This window comes from Camellia sinensis, chromosome 3, assembly GCF_055761805.1.
Source record: "Camellia sinensis isolate YWXY chromosome 3, ASM5576180v1, whole genome shotgun sequence".
In the NCBI taxonomy this organism is placed as follows: Eukaryota; Viridiplantae; Streptophyta; class Magnoliopsida; order Ericales; family Theaceae; genus Camellia; species Camellia sinensis.
Genome location: NC_138963.1, coordinates 69,674,227 through 69,691,022, shown reverse-complemented (window position 1 = coordinate 69,691,022; position 16,796 = coordinate 69,674,227).

Genomic DNA, 16,796 nt, shown 5'->3' with positions numbered 1-16,796 from the left:
GGCCATCCTAGAAATGCCACCACCAAGGACTGAAAAGGAGGTTCGAGGCTTTCTGAGTAAAGTGCAATTTATAAGACGGTTTATCTCAAAATTAACTTTGACTTGTGAACCACCTTTTGCTCTCCTGAAGAAAGGAAAGAAATTCCAATGGGACGGCCGATGCTAAGCTGCTTTTGAACAGATCAAGGAATACTTACAGAACCCGCCTGTGTTGTCACCACCAGAGCCGGGGAGACCATTGATATTATACCTTTCAGTGACTGAGACTACAATGGGCTGCATGCTCACGCAAGAATCAGAGGACAAGGCGGAAAGAGCTATCTACTATCTGAGCAAAAAGATGCAAGAGTATGAGACTCGCTACACACCGTTGGAGAAGGCTTGCTTAGCTTTGGTATGGGCTACCAGGAAGCTGCGGCACTACCTGTTAGCTCACTCCGTAATGTTGGTTTCACGACTCGATCCCATCAAATATCTCTTCGAGAAACCGGCACTTACGGGTAGGCTAGCTCGTTGGTTGCTGTTGCTTTCCGAATTTGATTTGAAATATGTGACGCGCAAGTCAGTCAAGGGAAGAGCAGTGGCAGAATTCTTAGCCGACCATCCAGTGAAAGGGGGTGAAGCAGTTGAGTACTCGTTCCCAAACGAGGCCATTTTGCATATCGACGACGAGTTTTGGACGATGTATTTTGACGGGGGGTCCAACCAGTACGGGTATGGGATAGGGGTGTTGCTAATAGCACCCGATAACTCCCGTATCCCTCTAGCATTCAAACTCCGTTTCAAAGTCTCGAACAACAAAGCAGAATATGAGGCATGCATTGCCGGTGTAGAAGCAGCCCTGGAACTAGGGGCAAGACAGTTGGACATCATCGGGGGACTAGAACCTTGTTGTGTCTCAAGCAAAAGGAGACTGGAAAGTCAAAGAAGAAAAGATGATGATGTATCACCGGACCTTGGACTTGTTAATTCCTCGGTTTGAGAAGCTAAATTTTGCTCATCTACTAAGAGAGAACAACAGGTTCGCAGATTCTTTAGCAACTCTATCTTCCATGATAGACATCCCGTCCCAGCCTACGAGTCGATTGCTACTATAGACGAGGTTCAAGATGAGAACCCCTGGTATTACGACATTTGGAATTTCTTGGAGAAAGAGGCATATCCACCAGGGGCGAATGCCAAGAATAAAAGGGCAATCAGAAGAATGGCCGTTCAGTTCATCATCTGTGGGGGTAAGCTGTATAAGAGAGGTCATCTGGGAATGCATAAGCTGTGTGTTGAAGCCGAGGAATCGAAGCGCCTGATGGAGGCCATCCATGGAGGAGAATGTGGGGCACATATAAATGGAGTAATGCTAGCGTGGAAGATCCTCAGACAGGGTTACTACTGGTCCACCATGGAGGAGGATTGTATCGACTTTGTTCGGCGATGCCACAAATGCCAGATCCATGTAAATCGCATGAACATTCCACCGTCGAAGCTGTACAATATGACTTCGCCATGGCCATTTTCAGTTTGGGGAATTGATGTGATCGGGGCTGTCACTCCGAAGGGGTCGAATGGGCATGAGTTCATCCTGGTCGCGATAGATTACTTTACAAAGTGGGTCGAGGCCCAATCATATGCCGTGTTGAAGGTGTCACACGTTGCAAAGTTTATCAGAAACAACATCATCTGCCGCTACGGGGTCCCAAACGAGATTATTTCGGATAACGGTTCCCACTTCAAGAAGGAAATGATTGACTTGTTGGAGAAATACAACGTAGCTTTTCATAAGTCATCCACATACCGGCCGCAAACCAACAGAGCGGTCGAGGCCGCCAACAAAAATATCAAACACATACTGCAGAAGATGGTGGAAACCTACCGGGATTGGCCAGATAAGCTGTCATTTGCTCTGTGGGGCTACAGGACTTCAATTAGAACTTCTACCAGAGCGACTCCGTATTCATTGGTTTATGGGATGGAGGCCGTTCTACGTATCGAGATTGAGGTTCCGTCATTGCGAGTATTGGCTGAGTGTCAAATAGCCGAAGCAGATTGGCAGCAGAGCAGGTTTGAGGAGCTCATGCTCTTTGATGAGAGAAGACTGAAAGCACTGTACCATGTTCAAGGTTATCAGCGCAGAATTGCCCAGGCTTTCAACAAGAAAGTCAAGTTCAGGAATCTAAAGGAAGGAGATTTGGTGCTCAAGGACAACCGAGCTCCCATCCACGACCCAAGGGGCAAGTTTAGACCCAATTGGACCGGTCCCTACATCATAAAAGCTATCTAGTCAGGTGGAGCTGTGGTTCTGATGGATCTAGATGGCCTAGAGTTCTCCCAACTGATCAACATGGACAAGTTGAAGAAATATTACCCTTGAGAGGCTCGCTAGGCCGAAAACCCGAAAGGGCGACCTAGGCAAAAGTTAGAGCATGGAAAATTGGAAAATATAAAAACTGAGCTCGCAAGGTTGAAAACCCGCAAAGGGCGGCCTTGGCAAAAGTTAGAGCGTAAAAGGAGAGTGAAAATACTCGAGTGAACCTAAGCCTGAACTACGTAAGGCTTGATTCCCATCTTTGGGATACGTAGGCAACTTCATCTTGAAGTTCAGCCATAAACTTTTCCCCGATCAACTTTGTCCATTTGATCATCTCGGTCATTTTTGTTTATTCAACATTCAAAAGCTTCGGTGGTGATCTCCGGTGCAGTACTTTTCAGACTAGGGGCAACTTTCCGTTGCCATGCAGTGCTGCGGTACTATTCAGACTAGGGGCAACTTTCTAGTTGCTGGGATCCGGGGTTGTGCATCTCAGTGACAGATCTCAAGCGTGTCCAGTTCTGATCCATATCGAAAATAATTTTGAAAAGTTTTAATAAAAGTTGACTTTGTTCAAATTAATCTTTTTACAACTAAGACCATCTCTAGACCAAAACGGGAAATTTTCAGTACCATAACCTTCAAAGTTCATTGATTTCAGTACAGAGTCCTCCTGTTCTTGCATACAAATTGAAGTTGCTGTTTATTACATTCATAAGGAAAACTTGAAAGTACTAATAAAGCAATAAATCCGGGGCATAGCCAAGTTAGGTGTTCCTGCGCCCCTTCCCAGAGCTGGTCGAAACCCCTGGTGCCAAGCTGGGCCCGATCTGTGCCTCCTCATTAAGCCAATCTATGCACTCATCAGACAAAGTACAACTGAAAGTAGGAGCGGGGGCCAGGAGTTCTCTTGTCCTCCACGCTGTGGCCTGCCGAACAAGCTGCGCACCTCGAAACGGAAAGGCAGCTGGATATTCTATCCCCTCTGTGGGGCAAATCTGGTCGTGGCCAAACTGGTGCTGGAACCGGAACGAGAAATAGAATATGTAGTGGGTCAAGCCAATCAACTGAATCCCGATCTGTCGGGACATGCTGTAGCCCATTGCCGGTAGATTGAGCCAAGGGCACCGCCAAGCAATGCGGTCTGCGGACAGGCTGCACATCCAATCAAACCACCATCCCTCGTCAAGGGCATTGACTAGACGTTGCCTGAAGAAGTAGCCGCGAGCTGAGTATGCTGGGCAAGAGTCCACAACTTGCAACTTATCCATCAACCACACTTGGGAAGGGATGAAAAATGAGAGAATAAAGAATAGAGAGAAGTACGATGAGAGAAAAGTGAGAAAAGGGATTTTGTGAAAAAAAAAAGAAAAAAAACGAGCTTGAGGGCCGAGTGATGTGAGCAATACATATGTAAGATTGGGTGGGAAACATTACCTACAGCAGTAATGGACTCCCTGCAAATCTGGTCGTCTCTCGACGATAAAAGGCGTCTAAGCGCATCAACGTCTCTGCCAGAGTCATGGCAATGCAGCTCTTGCCCTCTTTCAAGCCTAAGGCAACCTCGATCAATTGGACGCTAGATCCCCCGGAGCCTGGGGAAAACAGAAAATGAGATAGCATGCACAAACAGAGGGCATATCGCCGGAAGCCTTGCCAATGATGGTCGCCGCGGTCATCGGTATCCGAAAATCGATGAATCAAACTCAGAATATCTAGCATTCCGTCACAAATTAGAGATCGAGTGTCATACATAGTGAGTCCACACATTCGCCCTAAGGTCTGAACATGACCAAAGTTAAGCTGGGGTAAGATCTCCTCGTCACGCTCGGATTCCATTAAAGCTTGAAAATCTTCGAAGGTAGGGCATACCTCTTGCCCGCTAAAGCTAAAGACATGAGTCACCGGGTTCCAAAACCTCCCTGCGGCATGAAGAAATAGAAAGTGCAGCGGAGTGCGACTCAAAGTGAATAGTGCATTTATGCCAAAATCCCAGAAATTTAACTTTTCCGAGCCATCCAAGTTGTTAATCCAGGACGAGAGATTATGGGCAAGGAATCCCTCCATTTCGAGCAAATCAGTGTTGAGTTGAGTAGAACTACGAAGCTGAGGCCTTTGGTAGGGGATAAGATTGAGTGGAGGACAGGTGTCAACATTCTGGTGATTCTTTCATTCATGGCCGGCCGGCCAAATATAGTGCCGACCGACCACCACTGTTGGCCGGTGACAAGTTATCATGGTCGATGGCCTCCACCCCTGGCCGGTGGCCTTCCTCCTTGTTCTATGAACTATTTATGCTGAGAATTTGGGGAATGCCACCACTTCCAAGGCCCTCCGATGATGGATTTTGCGGCGTCACGCCCATTTGCTTATTGAGTTGTTGTAAATTTGCTTATCGAGTTGTATTTCACTCTTTTCAAGTCTTCGTTGCTTGTCGAGTTGTACTCGCACTTAGCTAGTTTATCGAGTTTTCTTGTTTTGCTTATCGAGTTGTAAATCAGTTCACTACCTGATTATTATGATGCAAGTGCTCAATTTTCAAACCAAGTTCAATTTCATTCACATTGTTATGTGATACCATGCGATGCGATGCATAGAAAGCACAAATGTAACATCATTTTGAACAAAATGGTTGTTTCATTTCCCTTATGTGTTTTGCAAAATACGCATTTTTGAAAAGGTAAAACCTGCTTAAGGCAGTGCAATGTGTTTAAACTACTAGTAAAAAGGAAAGTAAAGCAAAAGAAGAGCAGGGCAGCAAGGTATCGGAATTGATGCCAGTAACCTCCCCTTGTGAGCAATGCATCTCCCGCGCCCTTGTTCGGGTCAACTATGTGGTTTGGCGCCTTCATTACTCGAGACAGTGCAAGAAAGTACACTTTCGGAACATTAGTAGGCCTTCGAGTTGACCTCAAGCCGTGTCTTTTATGAGCGATGCCCGGTACGCGCAAGGAACGTCCCTTCCCGTATCCTTTTCGTATCTTGTGAATTCCACAAATCACTTCAATTATACCATGTTACAGTGCTTGGCATTTCAACATCATGAATAACTGGTCCTTACCATATTTCAAGTTCCTTTTTATACACATTGCTTGCGTAGACCGCATGCTTTACTTACATGTGTTCAAGTTTCTTTTTATACACATTGCTTGCGTAGACCGCATGCTTTACTTACATGTGTTTAAGTTCCTTTTTATACACATTGCTTGCGTAGACTGCATGCTTTACTTACATGTGTTCAAGTTCCTTTTTATACACATTGCTTGCGTAGACCGCATGCTTTACTTACATGTGTTCAATTTCAAGTTTCTATACACATTGCTTGCGTAGACCGCATGCTTTACTTACATGTGTTCAAGTTCCTTTTTATACACATTGCTTGCGTAGACCGCATCCTTTACTTACATGTGTTCAAGTTCCTTTTTATACACATTGCTTGCGTAGACCGCATGCTTTACTTACATGTGTTCAATTTCAAGTTTCTATACACATTGCTTGCGTAGACCGCATGCTTTACTTACATGTGTTCAAGTTTCTTTCCCTACACATTGCTTGCGTAGACCGCACGCTTTACTTACATGTGTTCAATTTCAAGTTTCTATACACATTGCTTGCGTAGACCGCATGCTTTACTTACATGTGTTCAAGTTTCTTTCCCTACACATTGCTTGCGTAGACCGCACGCTTTGCTTACATGTGTTCAAATTTCTTCATACACATTGTGCACGTTGTCACGTGTTCTTTACTTATATGTGTTTGTGCCTTCACAGTATTGTTATGCGTCCCACTCAACTTGGGTTGTCACGCACTTTCGATTGCATGTTATGCATATTGCTAACGATATCTGTACCTGTTAAGCTTTCTTTCTTTCAGGCACGATATTGTATGTACGGTTCATTTGAAGCTGGTGCAACCAGACGAACCGCACAGGTATTGTATTCTCCAAGTGAGACGTATCGGGAATTGCATAATTCTCTTACATCCTTTCTGCATTGTAGTGTAGTTTGGTGTATGCTAGCTTAAAACTGTCGCATGTTATGCTTCGTTACGGCTTCCTTTGCATGATCATAAGTTATGTTTGGCTTTGTGCATTGTCTTGCATTTTGCCCCTGCCTTTGGGCGCATATCTTGTCTGTCTTGCATGTTTGTCTAAGTCTTCGGCCTTGTCAAAAATGGGTCGTCCGTAGGCTTTGACATTCACTCCCGCCATTCTTATGACTTTCGAGTTCTGTCAAAGAGGGACAGCTGTAGACACCCCATTTTTGACCGCCCTCAAGACTTGGAGGTCACCGTTTGAACACTCGGTGATCATCCTTGTTTGTGTTCGTCTTGAGTTCCCGGAGGGATCGACTGGGCGCCTTGCCTCAGGATCTCTCGACTCGATCGTTTTGTGTCTAGTTTTGCACCAAACACTTGTGTTTTTGCCTTGGAGGGCAGAGAATGGCTTTTGGGACATCCCCACACTCCACCGGCCATGGCTTGAGGCCACCGGCCACCTTGATTTTCAGTCGGCCAAATGTGCTGGCCGGCCGGCCAAGTGTGGTTTTCAATAGATATTTCTGTAGACAGCTGGCAGCTGTCATTCCAGGCCATACCCCAGCCCATGCCTGGACATGGGAGTTTTGAGAGGGCTGCAGATTGATATTTCTATATCAATCAAGCTCTCTCAAACAAAGGAAAAGGAAGAAAAGAAGAGAGATACAACTTGAAAGAAGAAAAACATTTTCCTCTCTCTCTAAAATTCTCAACTCTCTCCCTATCTCTCTCTTCCAAACCCTTCAAACCTTAAGGTTCTTGCCCCCCCTTTACACTACCACTCATAGCCTACAACCTCCATACCTCATTCCAGCAACTTGAGGCCGATTTCTAGAGGCTAGGAGCTCCTCTTCTTGGTCTAAAGGCTGCTGGTTCATTGCTCTTCAAGGGTAAGCACACTTTTCCCCTAAACTAGTCTTTTCTTGCTTCAATTATAAGCCTTGCTTGCAAGAATTTTTGGGCTCCAACCCGAATTGTAAATAGTCATATTTTGTGCTCATCTCCATGTTTGATTAAGGGTCTTTCTCTGTTTGAGGTCTCCTCCTCACCCTTTGTGTTTAAACTCTCTTTTAGGCCTATTTTTGCATGATATTTTAGGCTTATTTGTGAGCTGTTTCGGACTTGGTCATAAATTGTAAAGTGCCTTGTTTTGAGCCCCTCTTCAACTTTGTTGAAGGGCTCTTCACTGTTTGAGGCCAGCTGCTATCCCTTGTCTCTATTCTCTCTTTTAGGGCCATTTTTGCATGATAGATTAGCCCTACTTGCGTTTGTTTTTGAGAGTTGTCATAAACTGAAGAACATCTTGTTTTAATCTCATCTTCAAGTTTGTTTAAGGTTCCATTTTTTTTTTGAGGTCATATGCTTCCTTGTATGCTTGATTGCCTCTTATTTTGAGCCTTACACCTAAGCCCTTGTTGCATGCTTTGTTTGGCATTCTAACCACTGAAATCCAGTGGATTTTCAGTGGCTAAGACACTGTTTTGAGCTTCCAAATTAGAGGGGGGTGACCCCCTCTTAACTTGACTTGTTTGGTGGTCATTTTGGCCTTCCAAAGTGACCCTATCTTGCATGCTTTGGAGTCACTTTCTAGGGTCAATTTGGTGAGTTTTGGGACTACCATATTTGATTTTTGTAGTTGTTTATGCCATGCCAAATGTCTACCTTGCATGTGCTTAATAACTCCTTGCATGACCCTCCAAAGTAACTCATTATTTTTGCATACCATGGTTGCATATCAGCGGTTATTTGGGCCTATTTTCACATGATTTGTTCACTGGTTTTTGGTGGTTTGGTGAGATTACATTTGCTTCATATACTTGCCAGCAAACCATGATTGCTAGTCAAGATTGCATGCTATTTTGTCCACCATGCTAGCATCTTTTGGCCATGCTTTGAACTGGAAATGTTCATGTTTTGGGATTGCCTTGGCTCTGTCTTCATGCTTCATGAGCAAATAATGCATGCTTTGTATAGCTATAAGTCATTCCATGTGCCTGAGTTTCGGGGCTCATTCCATGCATCGGGTGCCATTTTTCCATGTTTCGGGGCTGTTTAGCATCATGTTTCAGTGCTGAAATTCACATGCTTGTATGCCATCTTGCATCCCTTACCATGCCTTGTTAGAGTTGCATGTTGTGCCTTAGGATCGGTCCTCGGTTTGCGTACATGTGTGCACGCATTTCGATAGTCCCATTTTCACCTAGTGGCTACTGATGTGAGTGTGGCTGAGGTCCATTCATGTTAGTGTAAGTCCATCCCGCATTGTGTATGCCATGTTTTAAAGCGTTGTACATGTTATGTTGTTAGCATTGTGTGTGCCATGTAGTTGCATTGCATGTTTGTATGTTTGCTTGCATGCTTAGGTCGCATATGCATCGTTGTGCATTCCCTTGCCTCTTGATCAACCATGATTGAGGTTGGGTCCCTTGTATGTTTTGTGTGTATTGCATTTGACATTGAAATGCATACTTGACTTTTGGGCCATCATGCATTGAAATGCGTGATTGGTGGCCCGAGGATCGAGGGCCATGCTCCTTTGAGTCCATTACATGATAGGGAGAGTGGCCATGCATACATTGCTTTGAATTTCCTTGCCATGCACTGTCTGACCTCTGCTGCTGTCAAAAACAGGTTCTGCAGGAAGCTTTGGCCAACCGGCCACCTATACTGCCGACCGGCCATTAATTGTTGGCCGATAGACTTACAAATGGCCGATAACCATCCGGACATGGCCGATGGTGTTTCTACTTGGTCGGTGGTATTCTCCAACATCCAGAGAGCATGCCCTTGGACTTTGGCAGTCCTCAGAGGGGCAAGGCAGTGTAAGCAGAGGCAACAGTGACATGGTACGAATTTTCGGGCAAGACGAGTCAAGCATGCATCATCCACGCATTTCGAGGCGGGGACTATGGCCACTTTAATTCTGTGTTTAATTTGTTAATTAATTAGAAATTCTGTAATAATTAATTTAGTACTATTTATTCGGACTGTAATATTTATTCGGACCCTCCGAGCGAGGGCAATTGTGTAATAAGTGTGCGTGAGTGTGTGTATGTCTTCCAACCCCACGTCTTTCTTCTCTTTTATTTACCCACTTATGATGGTAGACTAGGGCATATTTAAATTAGCATACCTTATGCTATGCATGCGTGCATTCATACATTTGTCTTGCATGCACCAGGCTCGACACATCATACTAACTGCATTGTGTTTCAATTCCAAATTGAATACGTGTTAGTTGTAGCATTTCACATGTCACTGTAGATTAGCCGAGCCTATCTTAGTTGCATTTTACATGTGTTGCATTAGCCATCTTAACATGAACTAGGATCATGCATATGATTACTAACTAGTTTTTGTTTTGGCTCGGAGTACTCGGTAAGCATTTATGCTTTAGCATACCATATGCGTGTGAGTGTTGCCATAACAGCATGATTACCATGAGACTAGCTGCTTATGTGATATAACTGCTTGAATGCCTGTGGATGGAGGTTGAATTACCTAAATTGGAATAATGCATTAAAACTGTGAGTTTTAAGCCCACTAGATAGTGGCAAAACCATCTTTTCTAAAGCCCACTTGAGGGTGGCAAAACCTGCATTTCAGCCTACTTGCGAGTAGCAAACCATTTTCAAAACAAACATAAAATGTTTTGTTCCAATTTAGGCGATTTGGTCTATACTTGTTTGCTGTGCACATAACATAGTAATTCTAGGCTAATAACCGAAATAAGAACACATAACGTTTTCAAAACTGGATATCAAGGTTAGTAGATGCCGATCTTCGGATCGGGCGAGAGGGGGTGCTCATAGCTGACCTTCCCCAATCGTACCCAAGTTCCCGAGCCGAGGCAACTTTGGTGATGACGGACACGTGGCCTTTGGCACCGAGTCAGGGTTTCCTAAATTTTCCCAAAATAAAATATTTAGGTGGCGACTCTGTATCTGGCAAAGCAGTCCATGTTTGGCACTTCTTTCAAAATCTGTTTTCTCAAAACGATTTGCCAGATTTGGACTCTTTGGTTCAGATTTAGAACCGTGACAATTTGAGAGTCCGAATTGTAGTGAGCCCAATATGAACAGAACAGGAGGCCTCGTCCTTCCGGGGCGTTCGGGGACGTCTACAACCGGTCCCATCGACGATGTGGCGAACATCATCAGGTAGCTCCATGTACCAATCTCGTGCAATGGTGTTCCCATAACCTCGGAAGGCACGAGAATCTCCTTGTGTTCAAGACAAACAGATGTGAAGCAGTGTGAGGAATACAGTGTATGCATGTGTTTAGAATTGATAGAATTGCAGTGTGTACATATGCTCGAGTTGACAGAAGTATCATGTATGAATGCGCTCAGAATGAACTAGGTATGCGGTATACAAGTGTGTTTGGGTTGATCAGATGAAGAGTAATATTGTCTATCCAAGACATATGACCTACAGTGCAGAAATTAAAGAGGAAGGATATACCTCAGCAGCGCCATAGGACAAGTGTGACTCCAACTCGTGTAGCAGGAGGTCCTCCGGAGCACCTCGTGCAAAGCTCTTGAACTAGCGAATACTGTCGGGAGGCAATACGTGTACGTTAGGATCATACGTCGTCGGGTCGAAAGGCCGAATGCCGAGCGGCAAAGGCTTGAACTCGGGATCCATCTCTATCTCTGCAGGAGCCCCACCATATGGAACATTGTCCGCCATCTCGAGAAGAGTGAGAAAATTGTCGAAGGTATGAAAAAATAGGCAAGAATGCCAAAAGTCAACTGAAAGTCAACTCCGAGGGGTGAAAAATGGAAGAAAATGTCAAGGCTCGGAAGAGGGCACGGAAACCAAGGGTAACTCGGGGGAAACAAACCCCAAGTGGTGGAAATCAAGAAAGAGGCACCAAAGACACTTTTCAATCGGTTCAAAGTGTGTAAAACAACGAGGGTTTCGCGAATCAAATGTTTTTGGGATGTTGGAAAATGCATTTGAAGCACGGATCTAAGGGGGAAATGATCTAGTGCAAGAGAAGAAAGGTTTTCGGCAAGGGATAAGTGAAAGAATAGGGATTGGAACCCTATACTTAAAGACCAGAGGCAAATGGACAAAACTGCCCCGAATCTGCCACTTTTGGCCGATCGGCCAAATTGTTGGCCGGCCGGCCACATTGTTGGCCGATGGAGTTTTCTGATGGCCGATGGATGGCCAATGGCTCCCTCTTGTGGCCAATGGACCTCCAATGCCCTTGTTTGGGGTTGTTCTATTGATTTGTACCCTCATATCTCAAGAAAGTTCAAGGAAATACACCTTTGAGCTCAAGCAATCTCCGTGGTGACCTCGAACCGTGTCTTCCGTGTGCGGCACTCGATATGCACAAGATGTATCCTTTTTTCGTATCCTTTTGCATATTGCTAGATTCAAAAATTATCTTTGAATGTGTGGCTTCACAATGTTCTTGTCACATTCACGAAGTTTGCATTTGTTATATGCCTCTTTCACTTTTGCATCGGACATGCATCATTGCGTTTGCATAACATATGCGCGTTGTGTCAAATAGGTATTCGTGTTTACATTGCGTAGAGTGTACATTGCATGGAACACATTTTAACCTTGCTTGCATAGAATGTGCACTTCTCACTCTAGCATGAAATGTGCGTCTTAATGTTGCATGGAGCATACATTTCTCGTACTTGCATTGTTATGCATACTTTACTTGCGTTGTCACGCACGTTACTTGCATTGTTATGCATACTGTACTTGCGTTGTCACGCACGTTACTTGCATTGTTATGCATACTCTACTTGCGTTGTCACACACGCTACTTGCATTGTTAGGCACACTCTACTTGTGTTGTCACGCACGTTACTTGCATTGTTATGCACACTTCACTTGCATTGTTATGCACGCTCTAGTTGCATTGTTATGCACATTCCACTTGTATTGTTATGCACACTTCACTTGCATTGTTATGCACACTTCACTTGCATTGTTATGCACGTCTCACTTGCATTGTTATGCACCGCCCTACTTGCATTGTTATGCACCGTTCTATGTTCATTGTTATGCACCGTTCTATGTTCATTGTTATGCACGTTCCACCTTTCACTTGCATTGTTATGCACCATTTCGCTTGCATTGTTATGCACGTCTCCCATGCATTGTTATGCAGCTTTCCATTTGAATTGTATATGCATACGTTTATCTCGCATTGAAATTATATCCTGATGTAACGTTGAATTTACGTCTCTACTATATTGTACCTGCCAAAGTTTCTCTTTTATGGAGGCACGATATTGTATGTACGGTTCATTTGAAGCTGGCACAACCAGACAATATGGTGTGTGCGGTTCATTCGGAGGAACTCCAGGTAAGATCATTTCTGCCTCCGTGAACTCTCTCTTTGGCTAAAAACATAGGGACATGCGCCCGATGTTCATACCACCCTCCGATATTTGCACGGCTCCCTTCTCCTCTCGCATTTGGATGACTGCGCTTTCTTGTGTAGTCCTTCTCCTTTCGCGTTTGATACGTTAGGAGGTGTTTCGTTTGAGACTTTGGGTGTTCCCGATAGTCGTTTTTAGTCTTTCCTGCGTGAGCTGTAGTTAAGATTGCATAATTTTCTTACATCCTTTCTGCATGAGATGTAGTTTGGTCTGCAATTCCCACGCGTGGCGTGTTTACTTATTTTGCTTGTGTATGAGTTTGCTGTAGCATTTCTTTGCATGACATTTGCATCTAGATGTTTCATTACATCCCTCTTTGCATAATCATAAGTTATGTTCTGCATTGTGCATGTCATTTGCATCTTGCCCTTGCCTGCAGGCGCATCTCGTTGTTATTTTTTATGTTTGTCTAAGTCTTCGGCCTTGTCAAAAATGGGTCGTCTCTAGGTTTTGACATTCACTCCCGTCATCTTATGACTTTCGAGTTCTGTCAAAGAGGGGCAACTGTAGACACCCCATTTTTGACCGTCCTCAAGACTTGGACGTCATCGTTTGACCACTCGATGATCATCCATGCTCGTGTTCATTTTAAGTTTCTGAAGGTCTCGGCTGTGCGGCTTGCCTTGGAGCCTCTCAGCTTGTCTGTTTTGTGCTTGGTTATGGACCAAGGGCTTGTGGCTTTGTTTCTGAGGGAAGGGGGTGGCCTTTTGGCCAGCCCTCCAACCCATCGGCTAGGCCCCCTGTCTATCGGCCATGAACTCTTTCCATCGGCCATCAGTGTTGGCCGGTCGACACCTTTGATGGTCGGTCGGCACCTTTAATGGCTGGCCGGCCATGTTTGATGGTCGGTCGGCACCTTTAATGGCCAGTCGGCCATGTTTGTTGGCCAAGGCCTTTTTCTTTTCTTTTTCAAATATTTCTTTGCCAGCTGGCACAGCTGAGCACATAATTCATCCTTCATACACGTGTATGGAGGGATTGCACCAAGCCTCTAGCTTGTTCAACAAGCTTGAGACTTGGATTTCTATAAGAAGGGAGGTCCCTCTCCCTTTCCAGAGATTCTGAAAATTTGGCCGAGGGCTATACATATCATTCTATCTCTATATTGCTCCCTCTCTCTCTATATTTGTGTTAGCTTGTGCTCAAAAGTGCCATTTCTTCACACTTTTGCACACAAACACCTAGTAAAACACCTTCACTATTGAGCTGAGGTTCTTGGGGGTTGCATTTGAGTTGTTTTAGCTTGGTTTTTGCCTCTGAAGTTGTTGTTCTAAAGTTATTCTTCAAGGGTGAGCCTTTATCCTCAATAAAGCTTTGTTGTAGTTGCTTATTTAGACATCTTTGCATGCTTCTTTTGACTTAACTTTCAACTGTAAAAAGCTTCATTTTTCAAGTGCTTAAAGTGTTTGTTTAAGGCCTCTTTGGTGTTGGGGGTGGTCTACCCCCTTTTCTGCCTTACTTGGCCTTGTTTTGAGCCATCTCTTTTAGGCCTTCAGATCACCTTTGTTTGGCCTCTTCACCGCTGAATTTCAGAGGAATTTCAGTGGTGGAAAGTGTGTTTTGGAACCCAAAATAGGTGGGGGTGGTCCCTCCATTTTGTATCTTGTTTGCTTGTGTTAGTGGCTCATCAAAGTAGCATGTCTTTCTAGCATGTTTTGGCTCCATCTCAGCATGCCTTAGGCCTTATTTTAACATGATATAGCTCTGTTTTGGTTTGGTTTGATTACCTCTTGCATGCTCCTTGCACTTGTAGTGCAATCCTCCTTATAGCCTTAACTTGCATCATGCTTTGGACCATCATTCTAGCATGTTTTTGGCTCCACTCCAGCAAGCTTTTACTCATGTTTTTCCATGCTTAAGCTCTATTTTAAGTTGTTTTGGTCATGCATGTCTTGCTTTGTATAGCCATAGTGCATTTTTGCCCACTAGCTTTGTGTTTTCAGTCCACTAGCATGCATTACTTGGGCTATTTGTATGATTTAGCATCATTTGATATATGATTTTAGAGCATGTTTCATTTCCATACACTCACGTGTGTCACGCTTTCAATGCTTTTGGAAAGTTATGCTTTATGCCTTAAACATGAGCCAATATGTATGCCATCTTGCCCAAGCTTTTAGGATGTCATTTTGGTGTGTTTTTGGTGTTATTTTTCCATGATACAACTCTGTTTTTGGTTGGTTAGAGCATCCTTCATTTGCTTCTTAGACTTGTAGTGTAACCATGCTCATTGCCTTTTGTATGCTTGGTATTTTGGCTTACCATGCTAGCTTGTTTTGGTTTCATTCCATGCATGTTTTGGCATTGTTTTGACCTACCTTGGGACTGTTTTGAGTCATCTTGGCATTTGGGGCTTGCTTGATATGGCTATGGTGCAAGTACCTTTGCCAGTCTTAAGCTTTGAGCCTTCTAGCATGCCTCATTTGTGGTAGTTGCATGTTTTAACATCATTTGGAATGATATTTCAGAGTATATAGTGTTGTTATACTTCCATGTTTTTCACTCTTTAAGTGCTTTTAAGAGTTGCCCCTTTATGCCTAGTTGATGAGCCATCACATGAGCATGTGTTCTTGGCCTTTTTGTGCCTACGTTTTGGTGTGTTGGCCATTGTTTTGGACCCTCTTAGGTCTGTCCATATGTGGTTTAAGTCCATTGAGCATTGTATTTAGAAATGAATTTGGGGAGCATGACTTGAGGGAGAGCCTTTCTTACTCCTAAGTCAAATCAAAACATCATTGTGAGCCATCATCAAAAAAGGAGAGATTGTTAGACTTATTTATTTTGATGATTTATTTAATTATGTTTTAATTTATTTGAAAGAGAAAAATATAATCCAAAATTTATTTTAATGATTTATTGAATTATATTTTAATCAAAATTTATTTTGATGATTTATTTGAAAGAGAAAAATAGAATCAAAATTTATTTTGACGATTTATTTGAAAGAAAAAAATATAATCAAAATTTATTTTGTTCCATTATTTCTCACCTAAACCTTTATCCTAAATGTTGTTAGAATGTATTTAATATTTAATTAAATCAGGAGTTCAAACAGCCCAAAACAAAGGTTCAAACAGCCAAGCACATTAGCAGGCTAAAAGGTTCAAAAGGTTCAAGTAGAAGATATTCAAATTAATAATGATGGAAGTACAACGGCTGTAAACGACTATAAAGGTTCAAAAGGCCAAAAGGTTCAAAACGTTCAAGTGGAAGATATTTAAATTTGTAATGATGGAGTGGAAGATATTCAAATTGGTAATGATGGAAGTACAACGACTATAAATTCAAATGACTACAACGGTTATAAACGGTTATATATCCCAATGAATACAACGGCTATAAACGACTATAATTTTCATTATATATACCAAAACCTCTAATGTAAATAAGTTACAAAAAAAAAACCTGAAAATATTCTTTAATCTATAATCACTCACATCTTTTCTCAGAAATTATACACTGAGCCTTATAGCTTCAAGCCCATCTTTCCTGTGTGAGATTTACAGAAAAATCAAAACTTCATTTTATATATTTATCTTTGAGAGATATTTATTGTAAGCTTTCTTTGAAAGCAAAAATACCATTTTATCTTGTAAAGGTGTTGAAAACACTATGTTCTTGAAATCTTGAGAGTGATTGTGAATTACCTAAGATTTGCAAGGGTTTGGGCTTGTGAAGTCTGTGTAAAATCCGTAGAGGATTGCTCCATTTGTAAAGAGGTTGCTAACACCCCTGTGAAGCTAGAAGATAGTGAAAAATCTCAAGTGAAGCTTGAAGAGTGGACATAGGCCGAGTTGAAGCCGAATCACTATAAATTTGTTTGCTTCTCTCTCCCTTATCTCTTTATTTTATTTTAAATTGCCATAACTATATTTCACATTTTTACTGTGCTAAAATCATTAATTGACATAGTTGTTAAGACACTTGTTTTAATTATTCTTATTTCATTAATTATATTTATCTATTGTGTTAGTCATAATTTTTATTAGGGTATTATTAATTTTAATTGTAAAAAACTTAATTCACCCCGTTGTCTTTTGGGT